This window comes from Oryctolagus cuniculus, chromosome 12 (assembly GCF_051225735.1).
Source record: "Oryctolagus cuniculus isolate XC-2025 breed Fujian yellow rabbit chromosome 12, ASM5122573v1, whole genome shotgun sequence".
NCBI classification, from domain to species: domain Eukaryota; kingdom Metazoa; phylum Chordata; class Mammalia; order Lagomorpha; family Leporidae; genus Oryctolagus; species Oryctolagus cuniculus.
This window is the reverse complement of record NC_142878.1, coordinates 119,002,400-119,016,492: the sequence shown is the minus strand read 5'-3', so window position 1 is coordinate 119,016,492 and position 14,093 is coordinate 119,002,400. Positions and strand designations below refer to the sequence as shown.

General features: G+C 45.0%; 1 long non-coding RNA gene and 1 pseudogene across 1 annotated transcript in view; both read left to right on the top strand.

Annotated features, from left to right (window-relative positions):
- Nucleotides 1–14,093, top strand: part of LOC138844837 (uncharacterized) — a 97,153-nt gene that overhangs the window by 36,157 nt on the left and 46,903 nt on the right. The gene's annotated exons all lie outside the window — the stretch shown is intronic.
- On the top strand, nucleotides 1,720–3,727 carry LOC138844581 (palmitoyltransferase ZDHHC5 pseudogene; annotated as a pseudogene).

The following is a 14,093-nucleotide window of genomic DNA, read 5'->3' as shown; positions in this document are numbered from 1 at the left end:
ACTTTGAGAGCGGAGAAGGGGTGGGGGCTATGGGTGGATGGCAGAGTGAGTAGGGGCAGGTGCAACTGCGTGACCCTCATGAATGAGAGAAACGTCTCACGTGCCCGGGGCAGGGAGCCAATGGGAACACTGGGAGGGCTCGATACCCTGCCCTGAGAGCCATGGCTGTGCGCTGGCTCGTGGAGGAGTGGTGCAGGCGTGCAGCGTGCGGGGGCTCTGTGCTGCCTGTCAGAGGCTGGACAGCACTGCCGGGAGGCTGTGGTGACAACGACGGTGGCGGTGATGGGCACTGCTCCAAGGGAGGCACCATAACCCAGTTGAACTCTGTGTCTGGAAAGCCCAAGATTGAAGAAGAAAGACCAGACACAGTGACTAACCTGGAAACTGGGACATCTTTGGAACTGTGCCTTCATCCCGAGTTATTTTTTAAAGTATCACATGGTATCAATGTCTTCGTCTTATTCTGCTTATTGGAAGAAAAGGCTTCAAGGATTTTAAGTTTTCCTTCAGTTTTGGATGAACTCTATAGGAAATGGGGCCCTTGAAGGGCTTGGGAATAGCAAGAAGAGATTGAAGACAGAGCAGCTTGCTCTCTCTCTGTTTTCTCTCTTCTTAAAGGAAAGTATTTACAACTCAACTTGTAACAGCTGTAGTCCAGCATTAGCCACCAAGAGAGAAATAAATAATATTAGAGAGCCATTGCAGACTACAAACCCTGGTGAAGTCAAGGTGTGGGAGTGGTGGCATTGAGAAGGCTGCCTAGAACTGACAAGGGCTGCAGTAAAAACAGCTCTTCTTCCATGCTGGAAGGGGCTGCAGGTTCCTTCGTGGATAAAAATGCACAGTACACACCTCTTCTAGGTGCTGCTTACATTTTGTGGGAGTGTGGTAGTTGTGGAGGTACTAGAGTATCTCCTCAGGAATTTTCCTTGCTCAGAATTTCCTGCCCTGCCTTGATATTTCCCTTTCTTTTTTTTGAAGACCTGCCTCTGTCCATGAGCAGTACCTTGATCTGTCTGACTGTCCATGTTCTCTACCTGCAGCCATTTGTATGTGTACAACCTACTGTTTGTCTCCCATTTCTAAGCTGTTAAACTTGTGGGTTTTTTTTTTTTAATATTTATTTGAAAGTTACACAGAGGAGAGGCAGAGAGAGAGAAGTCTTCCATCTGCTGGTTCACTCCCCAATTGGCTGCAATGGCTGGAGCTGTGCCAACCCGAAGCCAGGAGCCAGGAGCTTCTTATGGGTCTCCCACGTGGGTGCAGGGGCCCAAGGACTTGGGCCATCTTCTACTGCTTTCCCAGGCCATAGCAGAGAGCTGGATCAAAAGTGGAGCCACCAGGACTCGAACTGGTGTCCATATAGGAGGCCGGCACTGCAAGCAGCGGCTTTACTTGCTACACCACAGCGCCAGCCCCCAAGTTGTGTTTCTTAACCTCCTCTTCTGCTTTGTTCTGGGGAAGTGGTTATTTATCACTTGCAATCACCTTTCCCCCTCCCATATGCTTTCCTTCGTTTGAGATATTTTGACCTTCAGTTTTGTTTGGAGATGTGGAAGGATGATAATTCTAAATTTTTGGTTTCCCTGATTTTTTTGTTTGTTTGTTTGTTTTTCTGTACTCTTCTCTGTTGGTTCCCTTATCCCATTGTCTTATCCGTTCTGCCTCTGTGTGGGCCTGGGCTATGCAGCAGGTTAGATGTCCCTTCAGAGCTCCAACATGCCCGCAGAGTCTGGACAGAGATTCAGACCCAGAAACACATCCTGACCTCAGCAGCCGCTATCTTCTTAGTGGGAGCTACAACACTCTTCTTTGCTTGTACGTGTCCAGAACTAAGCCTGAATATGTCACCTGCAGTGCCCATCTACAATGCCTTTGTTTCTCTTTGTTCTGGCCAATTTCATTAGGGCCACCTTCATGGACCCAGGCATTTTCCCTCAAGCTGAGGAAGATGAGGACAAGGAAGATTTTCAAGCTCCCTTGACAAAACAGTGGAGATCAATGGCATCCAGGTGTGCATGAAAGGATGTGCCACCTGCCGCTGCTACTGTCCTCCTCAGCGTTCCCACACAGTGTCTGTGATAATTGTGTGGAGGAATTTGATCATCCCTGCCCCTGGGTGAACAACTGTATTGGCCGCCAGAACTAGTATTATTTCTTCCTCTTCCTCCTTTCCTTGACAGCCCACTCTATGGGTATATTTGGCTTTGGCCTCCTTTATGTCCTCTGCCACATAGAGGAGCTCTCAGGGGTCTGCACACTGTCACAATGGCAGTGATGTGTGTTGCTGGCTTATTCTTCATCCCTGTAGCTGGCCTCACAGGGTTTCATGTGGTGCTGGTGGCCTGGGGACGCACAGCCAATGAACAGGTTATGGGTAAATTCTGGGGAGGCATGAGCCCCTTCACCAATGGCTGCTGTAACAATGCACTTTGCAATTCCCCAGCACCCAGATATTTGGGAAGACCAAAGAAAGAGAAGACAATTGTAATCAGACCTCCCTTCCTTCAGCCAGAAGTGTCAGATTACTGTGAAGATCATGGATAATGGCATCCAGGGAGAGCTTAGGGGAACTAAGTCTAAGGGAAGCTTGGAAACAACAGAGAGCCAGTCCACAAATGCCAAACCCCGGCCTCCTCCTATGCCAGACCTGAGCAGCTGCATGGGACTGCGAACACACCTTTGCCTGGCTACTAATGGAGATAGCAGCTTTTGGGGCAAGGACAGTCCCCCACACCAACCATGTACAAGTGTCGGCCGGGTTATAGTAGCAGCAGTACATCAGCTGCCCTACCTCATTCCTCCAGCACCAAGTTAGTCATGGGGACAGTTTGAGGAAGCCAACCTCAACTGCAGAGAGCAGCCATCATCCCAGTTACCACTCAGAGCCCAGCTTGGAACCCGAGAGCTTCTGTTCTCCCACCTTTGGCAAAAGCTTTCACTTCGATCCACTTTCCAGTGGCTCTCGTTCCTCCAGCCTCAAGTCGGCACAGAGAACAGGTTTTGTACTGGACGAGTTGCAGTCCATGCGTTCAGAAGGCACCACTTCCACCTCCTGTAAGAGCCTGGCCAATCAGACATGCAACGGAAGCCTGAGCCAGACCCAGCTTTCAGCTACACCTCTCCCTTCCTGTCAGTATTCCTGGCCCAGCAACAGGAAGCCGAGAGGCATCCACATTTGGTGCCAACAGGTCCAACATGAGAGCCCTCACCAGTCCGTTATGACAATCTGTGGCCTCTCTCCAGGGATGAGAGAAGCTGCTGCACCAGTCACCCAACTCCCAGTCCATGAGGAAGAGCCAGGCTTGGGAGACTCAGGCATTCAGTCAACACCTGGCTCAGGCATGCCCTCAGAGGGCTTCCTCCTTAGCTGATCTGAAGAGATTACCACCGAGCAAGACTCCACTTGGACGCCCAGCTGTCCCCCATTTGGGGAAGGCAGAAAGGCTAAGGGGCCAGGGAATAGGGTCCCCTGAACCAGGTCCAACCACCCCATATCTGGCTGTTAAACATCTTACAGCAGCCAAAAATCCCCACCTGGTGTCCCTGAGATAGAGGAAGTGGCCTTGCAGCCACTGCTGATGCCTGAAGATGAAGTACAGCTCAATACTGCCCACAGCAAATCCAACAGCAACCCAAGAGCATCAGCTCAGCCTCCCCTGGCCCCACAAGGGGAGGAGTCAAGAAACTGTCATGAGTGGGTGGTACCACCTGAGATATGGTGTGAGCTGTCAGTGCCTCCCCTTCCCCACACCACTGTGTCTACACCAAAGGGCCCCAGGTGGCCACCTTCCTTCCCTCAAGGGGCTCCCTTCCCCTGCATGGACATTTTTCAAAACCCTGATTCCCAGAGGATGAGTGTTTTATAAAATGCAACCGAGTTGGGGAGTTGGAGAGTTGGGGCTGTGAGGCTGGGGTAGTAGCTCCCCCCTTTTACCTTTTAAGACCTTCCTTCCCTAATCCCTGGACCAGACTCAGTGGACATTTGTGCAATTGCTTGCCCTGGAGAGAACCAGATCATTTTTAAACCAGAAATAATTTTTTTATTATTGTTACAGATCCTATTTTTTAATCTTCTGTGTTACCAGGTGTGTGTATAAATATCAAAGAAATTATATATCTATCTTGGGATGGGAAAATGAGGGAGGGATATGTAAAAGAAAGAGGGTCTTACTTTTCCTGGTCCTCAGACCAGCAGGAAAAGAGGGGAGACACCAGAGTCTTCCTTTCCCCCCATGGTCCCTCTCTTGTCTGTTACCAACTAAGGAAGTAGTAGAACCCCCTGTTGCTGCTAAGTGATCAGGAAAGAAACCTGGGGAGAGAGGAGTCTGAGCTCTTGGTTAGAAGAGGAAAGGACTTGTGGAAAGTTAGTTTTCTAGGCTTATTGGCATTTAGCTTCCCAGGAAAGGGGTCAGAGCTCCATGACATTGGTGGTGGTGGTAGGAGGGGGATCAGGAAAAGCATCTGGCCTAATTCAAAACACTATTAGAAAATCCCCCCTTTCTTGGGAGAGAGGGGTTGGGTGGCTTTCTTAAGTGAGCCCCTCAGAGCTTCCCCTAGGCTACAGTTAAGGTGATTTTAAAGTGCAAGGACAGAAGAGAAAAATCCAAAATGCAATATTTTTCATCACATGCCAAAAACAGGACAGAGGAAAGGAGTGGCAGGCCTAGGCCCCTCCAGATGTCCCCTGGGGGTTACCCCTCAGCCCACCTTAGAATGGTGCTGGGTAGAGGAGATACCTGGGTTCTAATCTCTAAATAGGGGAGACTCCAGCCTCTTCACAGAGTCCCTTTCATTTTTTATTCTGATTAGGCATTTTCAACTGACAAATGAGAGAAATCCTGATCTATCAGCAAACAAAAAAAGACTACTTAAGTTTATATTTAGAAACATTTATGTCATTTGCTTTACCCAGTTTATGCTTAACAGCAATACCTAGATGTCTTAAGAAACTGAGACAGTATATAACAATACCTAGATGTCTTAAGAAACTGAGATAGTATATAACTAAAGTTATAATTTCTTTTCACTACCCCAGAGCCAGTGAATGACTTGCTATGTCTCAGGCAAATGAACCCATTTGAAGTTGCTGTAGCAATTCCTCCTGGCAGTTTTGGGAGTTTTCAGCAGCAACATTTTTTTTTAAATATTTATTTATTTTTTTGAAAGGAAGAGTTATAAAGAGGCAGAGGCAAAGAGAGAGAGAGGTCTTCAATTGGCTGGTTCACCTCCCTGAAATGGTCGCAACTGCTGGAACAGGGCCAATCCAAAGCCAGGAGACAGGAGCTTCTTCGGGGTCTCCTCATGGGTGCAGGGTCCCAAGGACTTGGGCCCCCTTCTATTGACTTCCCAGGCCACAGCAGAGAGCTGGGTTAGAAGTGGAGCAGTCGAGACTCAAACCAGTGCCCATATGAGATAATGGCACAGCAGGCAGTGGTTTTACCAGCTATGACTCAGTGCCAGCTCCTTAAAGCTATGATTTTGAAAATTTTTCCTATGAAAGAAAACTCAAAAGGCTGATTCTGATTCATTGTACTTAATACACAGAGCATAATTTTAACCTTAGTTAAAATTTTCATATTTTGGCTGACACTCACTGGCTGCTGGTGTTTTGAATGACCTATGAATAATGGTGTTTGCATGGGAGTTTCAGGAGCCCACTGAAAGGAAATGACAGAAGGCAGACCTCACTGACAGCTCATGAGAAAACATGTAACCATCGACTGTGAACAACTGAATTCTATTTCCAAGAAGCCTCCTCCCAGACCATCTGTAGAGTTACAGAGGAAAGGAGAGACAGAGAGAAAGGTCTTCCATCTGGTTCACTCCTCAAATGGCCACAATGGCCATTGCTGGGCCAATCCTAATCAGGAACAAGAGTTCCTTCTGGGTATCCCACATGGGTGCAGAGGCCCAAGCACTTGGCAAATCTCTACTGCTTTTCCAGGTCGCAGCATAGAGCTGGATGAGAAGAGGAGCAGCCAGGACTAGAAATCATGCCCAGATGGGATGCAGGCACCTGCGGTGGCAGCTTAGCCCACTACATCACAGCCCCAGCCCCATTCAGAGATCTTTTAAGTGGCCATTTCTTATTCAGTCTTAAGGAGGTCAAGCAGCATTATAGTAAAACAGCTTTTTCTTTTGTAGTTTCCAAATACAATTTATTTATTTTAGAAAATAAGTGCTAAGGGGCAATAAGAATAGAGCTTTGATCACAATTGCTGTTTAGTCCAGACCTGTAAAAGAACCAAGTTAGAAAACAATTTCTTGGGCTGGCACTGTGGTGCAGTGGGTTAACGCCCTTTCCTGAAGTGCCGGCATCCCATATGGGTGCTGGTTCTAGTCCTGGCTGCTCCTCTTCCAATCCAGCTCTCTGCTATGGCCTGGGATAACAATAGAAAATTACCCAAGTCTATGGGCCCCTGAACCCATGTGGGAGACCCAGAAGAATCTTGTGGCTCCTGACTTTGGATTGGAGCAGCTCTGGTTGTTGCGGCCATCTGGAGAGTGAACCAGCAGATGGAAGACTTCTCTCTCTGTCTCTAGCTCTCTGTGTAACTCTATCTTTCAAATAAATAAAATAAATCTTTAAAAAAAATAAGAAAGCTATTTCTCAGGGAAGAGATATCTGACTACAAAAGGGAGAGCTCTCTTTCTATTTTATTTAATTTTTTGCAAATCAGAGTTACACACAGAGAGAAGGAGAGGCAGAGGGAGAGAGACAGGTCTTCCATCTGCTGGTTCACTCCCCAATTGGCCATAACAGCCAGAGCTGTGGTGATCTGAAGCCAGGATCCAGGAGCTTCTTCTGGGTCTTCCACACAGGTGCAGGGGCCCAAGGACTTGGCTAATCTTCTACTGGCTTTCCCAGGCCAGAGCAGAGACATGGATTGGAAGTGGAGCAGCCAGGACTCAAACTGGCACCACACCACAGCACTGGCCCCAGGGAGAGCTCTCTTAAATGCAATGTTCAGGGGTCAGCATTGTAGCATAATGGGTAAAGTCACCTCCTATGTTGTCAGCTACTCCACTTCCAATCCAGCTCCATGCTATTGTGCTTGGGAAAGCAGCAGAAAATGATCCAGTAATTTGGGCCCCTGAACTCATGTGGGAGACTTGGAAAAAGAAGCTCCTGATACCTGGTTTTAGACCAACCCAATCCTGGTCATTATGGCCAACTGGGGAATAACCCATGGATGGAAATTCTTTCTCTGTCTCCCTCTCTCTCTGTACCTCTGTCATTCAAATCAATTACATCTTTTGAAAACAAAACAAAAAAACCAATGTCCACTAACAGCTGAACAAAATATTAAAAGAGATATTACCTGGTAGCACCATGTACAAGTTTGATACTTACCAAATACGTTTCCCTAGATTTCAGTTGGAATTTTAATCTGGTTTCTGCCAGTCTGAAACTCCTTAGGCCAATGACACCAGGTCAACAACTAGTTGCTCAGGTTATTTCTGATTCAAAGAAATATTCAGGAAGCAGCAAGACAGCTCACAGGGGTGATTTGTACCAGGGGCTGCTTTGCCTACTCTGGACTGTGCTCCCTTCATGATTGCTGTATCTGTCTTTCAAAATGAAATAAAATAAAATAAATCTTTAAGATAAATTGAAAAAGCCAGAATCATGGAGCAAATGAACCTTAAGCACCAGAACAGTGGTGCTTCTAATACAAAAGTATTAGCGGTTAAAGCATGAAATCTGGATATGCCATGTAAGGTAATTATAAAAGAGATGTATATACTTGCTGACCATTCCAATAAGAGAATAAACTCTAAAATAAAGGTACTACAGATAAATGACATTTTAGAGTAATAAAAGGGTCAATCAACCTGGATAAGATTAATTCTAGATATGCATGTATCTAACAAATAAGCCCAACATTAAATGAAAGAAAATGACAAAAATCATAGAGAAAAGACTGGTCAAGACTAGTATTAGGAAGGGGCACTGTGGCATAGGGAGTAAAGCCACCAATTGTGGCACTCGTTCTAGTTCTGGCAGTTCTAGTGATCCAGCTCCTGGCTAGCTCACCTTTTCAAAAGATTTATTTATGTGAAAGAGTTACAGAGAGTCAAACAGAGAGAGAGAGGTCATCCATCCACTGGTTCACTCCCCAGATTGCCAAAATGGCTGGAGTTGGGTGCAGGGGCCCAAGGACTTGGGCCATCTTCCACTGTTTTCCCAAGCCATAGCAGAGAGCTGGATCAGAATTGAAACAGCCAGGACTCAAACAAGGACCCATATGGGATGCTGGCACTGTAGGCAGTGGTTTTGCCTACTGTGCCACAACACTGGCCAGCTTTGTAGCAATTTTGAAAGAAAATCAGCAGAGGAATGCCTCTCTCTCTCTCTCTCTAGTCCAGCATTAGATATAATAATTCTTAAAAAATTAATATTAGGAGACAGAAATATGTCACTTAATAATGGACAGAACAGGTTTGCAATATATTGGAAATGATAAAGCAACTTGACCATGTACTTGAACAAAAGAATACACATTCTGTTCAAGTACTCACAGAACATGGTCTGCAGAAGACCTTTTGCTAGATCACAAAAGAACTTCAACAAAATTAAAAGAATAAAAATAAGAAAGGACATCCTATGACCACAATAGATTCACCTGGAATATCAGTAACAAGAACATTTGAGAAGTGCACAATATGTGGAAAATAAGAACACACTCCTAGGAGCTACAGAAACAAATCACAAAGGACAATAGCAAACATTGTGAAATGATTGGAAATGAAATGCATATAAAAAAGGTAATGGGATACAGTTGAAGCTGAGATTAGAGGAGACTCAGTCTCCATTCCTATAGCTTTATAAAATGGGAAGTTGTGACCACTTTAACTTTGCTATTCATCATTATGTAGGGTCTTGAAAGTTTGTAAACAATTTGTCAGTATCTGCCAAACACTTTATTAGTTCCACCAGAGGGCCAGCAGGGGGCAGCAAGCCACCGCTAAACAGTAAGCTTTGCACCAAAACTCACCCTGGAGGAGTCAAGCACAGGCTTGCTACTACCAGTGATGTACGCACAGCACCTACAGGAAAGCAAGAGCATTTTTCCCTCAAGACTGAGCTAAGATATGATTGCAGCTTCTGGAAGACTTGGGCAGTTCCCACATGTAGGTAAAGATGCTGAACATGACCCTGATGGCTTAAGAAAAAATATTTTTCTTGTCCATGATGTTTTTCATTTTTAGAAAACATTTCATGGGGCAACACTGTGGCATAGTGTTACCGGTAAAGCCACCACTTGCAGTGCCGGCATCCAGTATAGGCATCGGTTTGTGTTCTGGCTGCTCAAGTTTCAATTCAGCTTTCTGCTATGGCCTGGGAAGGCAGTAGAACATGGCCCAAGTCCTTAGGTCCCTGCGACTGTGTGGGAGACCTGGAATAGGTTCTGGCTTCTGGCTTCAGATTGGTGTGGCTCCAGCTGTTGCAGTCATCTGGGAAGCGAACCAGTGGATGGAAGACCTCTCTCTCAAACTCTCTCTGCCTCCTCTCTGTAACTCTCCCTTTCAAATAAACAAATCTTTAAAAAAAATTTCATTTGAAAACAGAGACACTGATTAAGAGACAGAGGGATACACACACTCAGAGAGAGAGAGAGAGAGAGAGAGAGAGAGAGAGATTGTCTTTGCACCTGCTGGGACCGGCCAGGGCAGTCAGAAGCCAGAATCTTATTCTGAATCCACCATGCTGGCAACAGAGAGATAACGATTGAGCTTGCTGCTCACCTGCTTGTGTATGAACAGGAAGCTGGATCAGAATCAGTACTGGGACTTGAATCCAGGTACCATAACATGGAATGTGGGTCTTTTCACTACCATGCCAAATGCTTTTTCCCTGAATGTTTATCTCATTTTCTGAAATGCTTCCAGGTGAGTTATTCTGTGTTTCTTCATATAAAGTTTAAGGAAGAGTCATGTATCCATTATTGAGTGTTTTAATGGGATGAAGCTATATCATGCTGTGATATTTCTACAGATTCAAGAAGGCTTGGGGAAAAAATCCCAACATAGATTCAGAGAATGGCAGACAAAAACAGTGTGAAAATATACATAGTGTATCCAAACATTGCAATACGGACTTGGTGGTCCTGCATTGAAGCCTGAGGGGAAAAGAAGAATCTGACCTCCTGCATTCATGCTTTCATTAATTCTATATCATTCTCTTCTACACAACTTCAATGTAGTTGTAAATGTCTTCTAAAGCAGAGGTGTTAAAACTCATGTTATGTTCGGTTTAGATATATTATTTGTACCCAAACCATAATCTATTATTTTCTAACTTTCCTGAATTTATTAAAAGCAAACTTTCAAATAATATATTTAAAATAATACTGAGTGTATCTCATTTATGTTTGTGAGAATCTCCCTGTTTATTTGACAATTTTTTCAAAGAAAATCAGTTTTCCCTCTTCTAAGTAGAGAAAGAGACTTGTGAGGGAAAATATCTCAACAAAGTTAGCTGGGCCGGAATTTGGCACAACAATTAAGCTGTCACTTGGGACACCCACATTTAGCTATGAGAATGCCTAGGACAGAGTCCTGGCTCTTCTAATCCCATCATCTTGCTAATGGGTACCCTTGGAGGCTAAGCCACTCAGATCCATGCCAGCCATGAGGGAGACCTGGAATGAGTTCTTGGATCCTGGCTTTGGCCTCACTCAGCCCCAGCCATTCTGGGCATTTGGGGAGTGAGCCATCAGATGGATCATCTCTGCTGTCTTCTCAGTCTCTCTGGCATTCAAGTAGAAAGTTAATTTAACAAACTAAGGAAATGGGATTTAGCATAGTGATTGGAACACTGCTTGAGATGCCTACATTCTATGTCAGCATGCCTGGGTTTCAAGTACCATCTCTGCTCCTATGCAGAATAATCCCCTCAAACTCATTGGCAATGTTGTTATAGAACCCCCTAACCAGGACCTGCCCCATGGCATAGCGGATAAAAATCACTGCCTGCAGTGCTGGCATACTATATGGGCACCACTTTGAGTCCCAGCTGCTCCACTTCTGATCCAGCTCTCTGCTTTGGCCTGGGAAAGCAGTGGAAAATGCCCTAGGTCATTGGGCCCCTGCACCCACATGGGAGACCCAGAAGAAGCTCCTGGTTTCAGATCAGTGCAGCTTCAGCCATTGCAGCCAATTAGAGAGTGAACCAGCAGATGGAAGACCTCTCTCTCTCTCTCTCTCTTACTCTCTCCCTCTCCCTCTCTGCCTCTCCTTCTCTCTCTGTGTAATCCTGAGTCTCAAATAAATAAATAAATCTTTAAAACAGAAACAAAAAATAAAACAAAAAGAACTTCCTAACCTATATGTGCTTGCACAACACACAGTAAGCCAATCACTGACACTGAGTGATGGTAGCTTGAGGTGTTTATGGCAAAGTCCAAAGTAAGGAGATGAGAACTTTTCGCTTAATTTCAGGGCTCCCCAAGAAGTTAGAGGTAAATGTTTTTATAGATTAAAATTGGGGCTGACAGGTGCATGTTGAGCTTTGTCCAAGTTCCCGATTGTTCAGTGGTGCTTGTGATCTTCCTTTTATTGGTGGCGATGACATGTTCTTTAGTGAATTTTATGATGTACAGGTGAACTTAATTTGTCTGGGGTTTATGTGTAAATGGTAGTTATTTACTTCCCAGACTTGGATTTTTCTTACCTGATCTGAAACTCCCCTAAATAAACCTTTCCAGACAATTTTGGCTAACAGGGTTTTGTCTATTGCAGAAACAAATGACTTCTTTTGTCAAGTGATTACTAGCTTGTCAGGCCAGCTGTATCACTCCCTTTTTTTAAAAAAAGATTTATTTATTTATTTACTTCAGAGGCAGAGTTTACAGACAGGGAGGGAGAGAGATAGAGATAGAGAAAAAGAGAGAGAGAGAGAGTCTTCCACCAGTTGATTCACTCCCCAAATGGCCACAATGGACAGAGCTGAGCTGATCTGAAGCCAGGTGCCAGGAAATTCTTTCCACATGGATGTAGAGGCCTAAAGACATGGGCCATCTTCTGCTGCTTTCCAAAGCCATTAGCAGGGAGCTGGATCAAAAGTGGAGCAGCTGGGACTAGAACCATCCATATGCGATGCTGGCACTGCAGGTAGAGGCTTAGCGTACCATGCCACAGCATTGGTCCCAAATTTTTTCGATACCATACAGGCAAGAAAGCTTTGGGCTAAGAGACACAGACAAGAGGCTGAGCCCTGATTTTGTATTATGGAAGTTTTGTTTCAATTGCCCCTATTTCTTGTTATTCCTCAAACCTCAGGGAAAAGGAACAATGGCTGTCTGACTGGGGTATTGTAAGAATGAAAGGAGACAAAGTTTTAGGTATTTCTTTTATTAGTTATTTATTTACATAATAGTGAAGTTAACAGAGAAAGAAAGAGAGACAGAGTTTTTTCATTGCTGGTTCACTTCTCAGATGGTTGCATAATCCAGGGATTGATCATGACGAAGCTAGGAGCTTCTTCAGGGTGTTCCACATGAGTGGTAGGGGAACAAGTACTTGAGTCACCTTGTGCTGCTTTTGCAAGGCCATTAGCAGGGAGCTGGATCAGAAGTGGAGCAGCTGTGACTCTAACCAGCATCCATATGGGATACTGAGTAGAAGTTGGCAGTTTTACCTGATACACTACAACGCCAGCCCCTGTAGGCATTGCTTCAGATAAAGTTTCTAGTCTTGGGTTTAGCTGTAGAGATCCTCTGCATTATGAGAAGGATTGCACAGGCAGTTTCTGTGCAGCTTTTTTTTTTTTTAAGATTTATTTATTTATTTGAAAGGCAGAGTTACAGAGAGGCAGAGGCAGAGAGAAGTCTTCCATCTGCTGGTTATCTGCCCAGATGGCTTCAATGGCAGAAGCTGAGCTGGTTCAAAGCCAGGAGCCTTGGAGCTTTTTCCAGGTCTCTCACACAGGTGTAGGAGCCCATGTACTTGGGCCATCTTCCACTCTTCTCCCAGGCCATAGCAGAGAGTGGATTAGAAGTGGAGCAGCTAGGACTTGAACCAGTGCCCATTTGGGATGCTGGCACTGTGGCATAGCAGGTAAAGCCATTGTCTACAGTGCCAGCATCCCATATGGGCACTGGTTCAGGTTCCAACTGCTCCACTTCCAATTCAGCTCTCTACTATGGCCTGGGAAAGCAGTAGAAGATGGCCCAAGTCCTGGGGCCCTGTACCTGCTCAGGATACCCAGAAGAAGTTCTTGGCTCCTGATTTGGATTGGCCCAGCTCCAGCCATTGTGGCCATTAGGGGAGTGAAACAATGGATGGAAGATCTCTCTCTCTCTCTCTCCCTCTCTCCCTCTCTCTCCTTTTCAAATAAATAAGTAAATAAATAAATCTTTTTTAAAAAAGATTTAGCCTGCTACAGGTTTATTGAATTTCAAGTCCCATTTACAGTTGCCTTAGCAAGGTCAGACCCATGGGCTTTCTATGACATGGAATGGGTGTTCCCCCCTCTGCTAAAGGGACATTGGTCAGATCTAGCTGTTCAATATCATATAATTATTCACATATATGTGTCCCAGAGTGGTCTCGTTGCAAGGTGACTGGATTAAACATTATAGCTTCAAAGTAACATTTTGGCTATCAAATACTATGGCTTAATATCTCCCAGAGAGCCCAAAATGAGGCAGTAACCTTTAATCCAGGAGTGGACGCACACACAGTGAGTTGTGTGTATTGTGCTGGGTTGGCCAAAAGTGAGCTACTCTGCATCCTGCAGTACACAAGTGACTGTTATTCTGAGACATATCAGCCAGCCTCACGTGGTAATGCCCAGATCAATCTTACAGCATCGGTAATTTTATTTTTCCAAAGTTTGAATTAGTGCTCTGCATCCTAATCCCAGCTTCTCAGGAACAACAATGTCAAAGAACTTCCTCAGAAGTTCACTGTGAGTGCTGTACAAAATTTCTAGCATTAGGTATGAGAACACTAAGTATCACATCAAGGTAGCATCTCCTCTTCAAAATGGAAGCCCTCTCCAGAGGATATAGTTCTGACAGAATGTTCTGTTATAGTTACTATCAAATAATAATTCATTAAAAATCCCTTCCTTTATAACCATC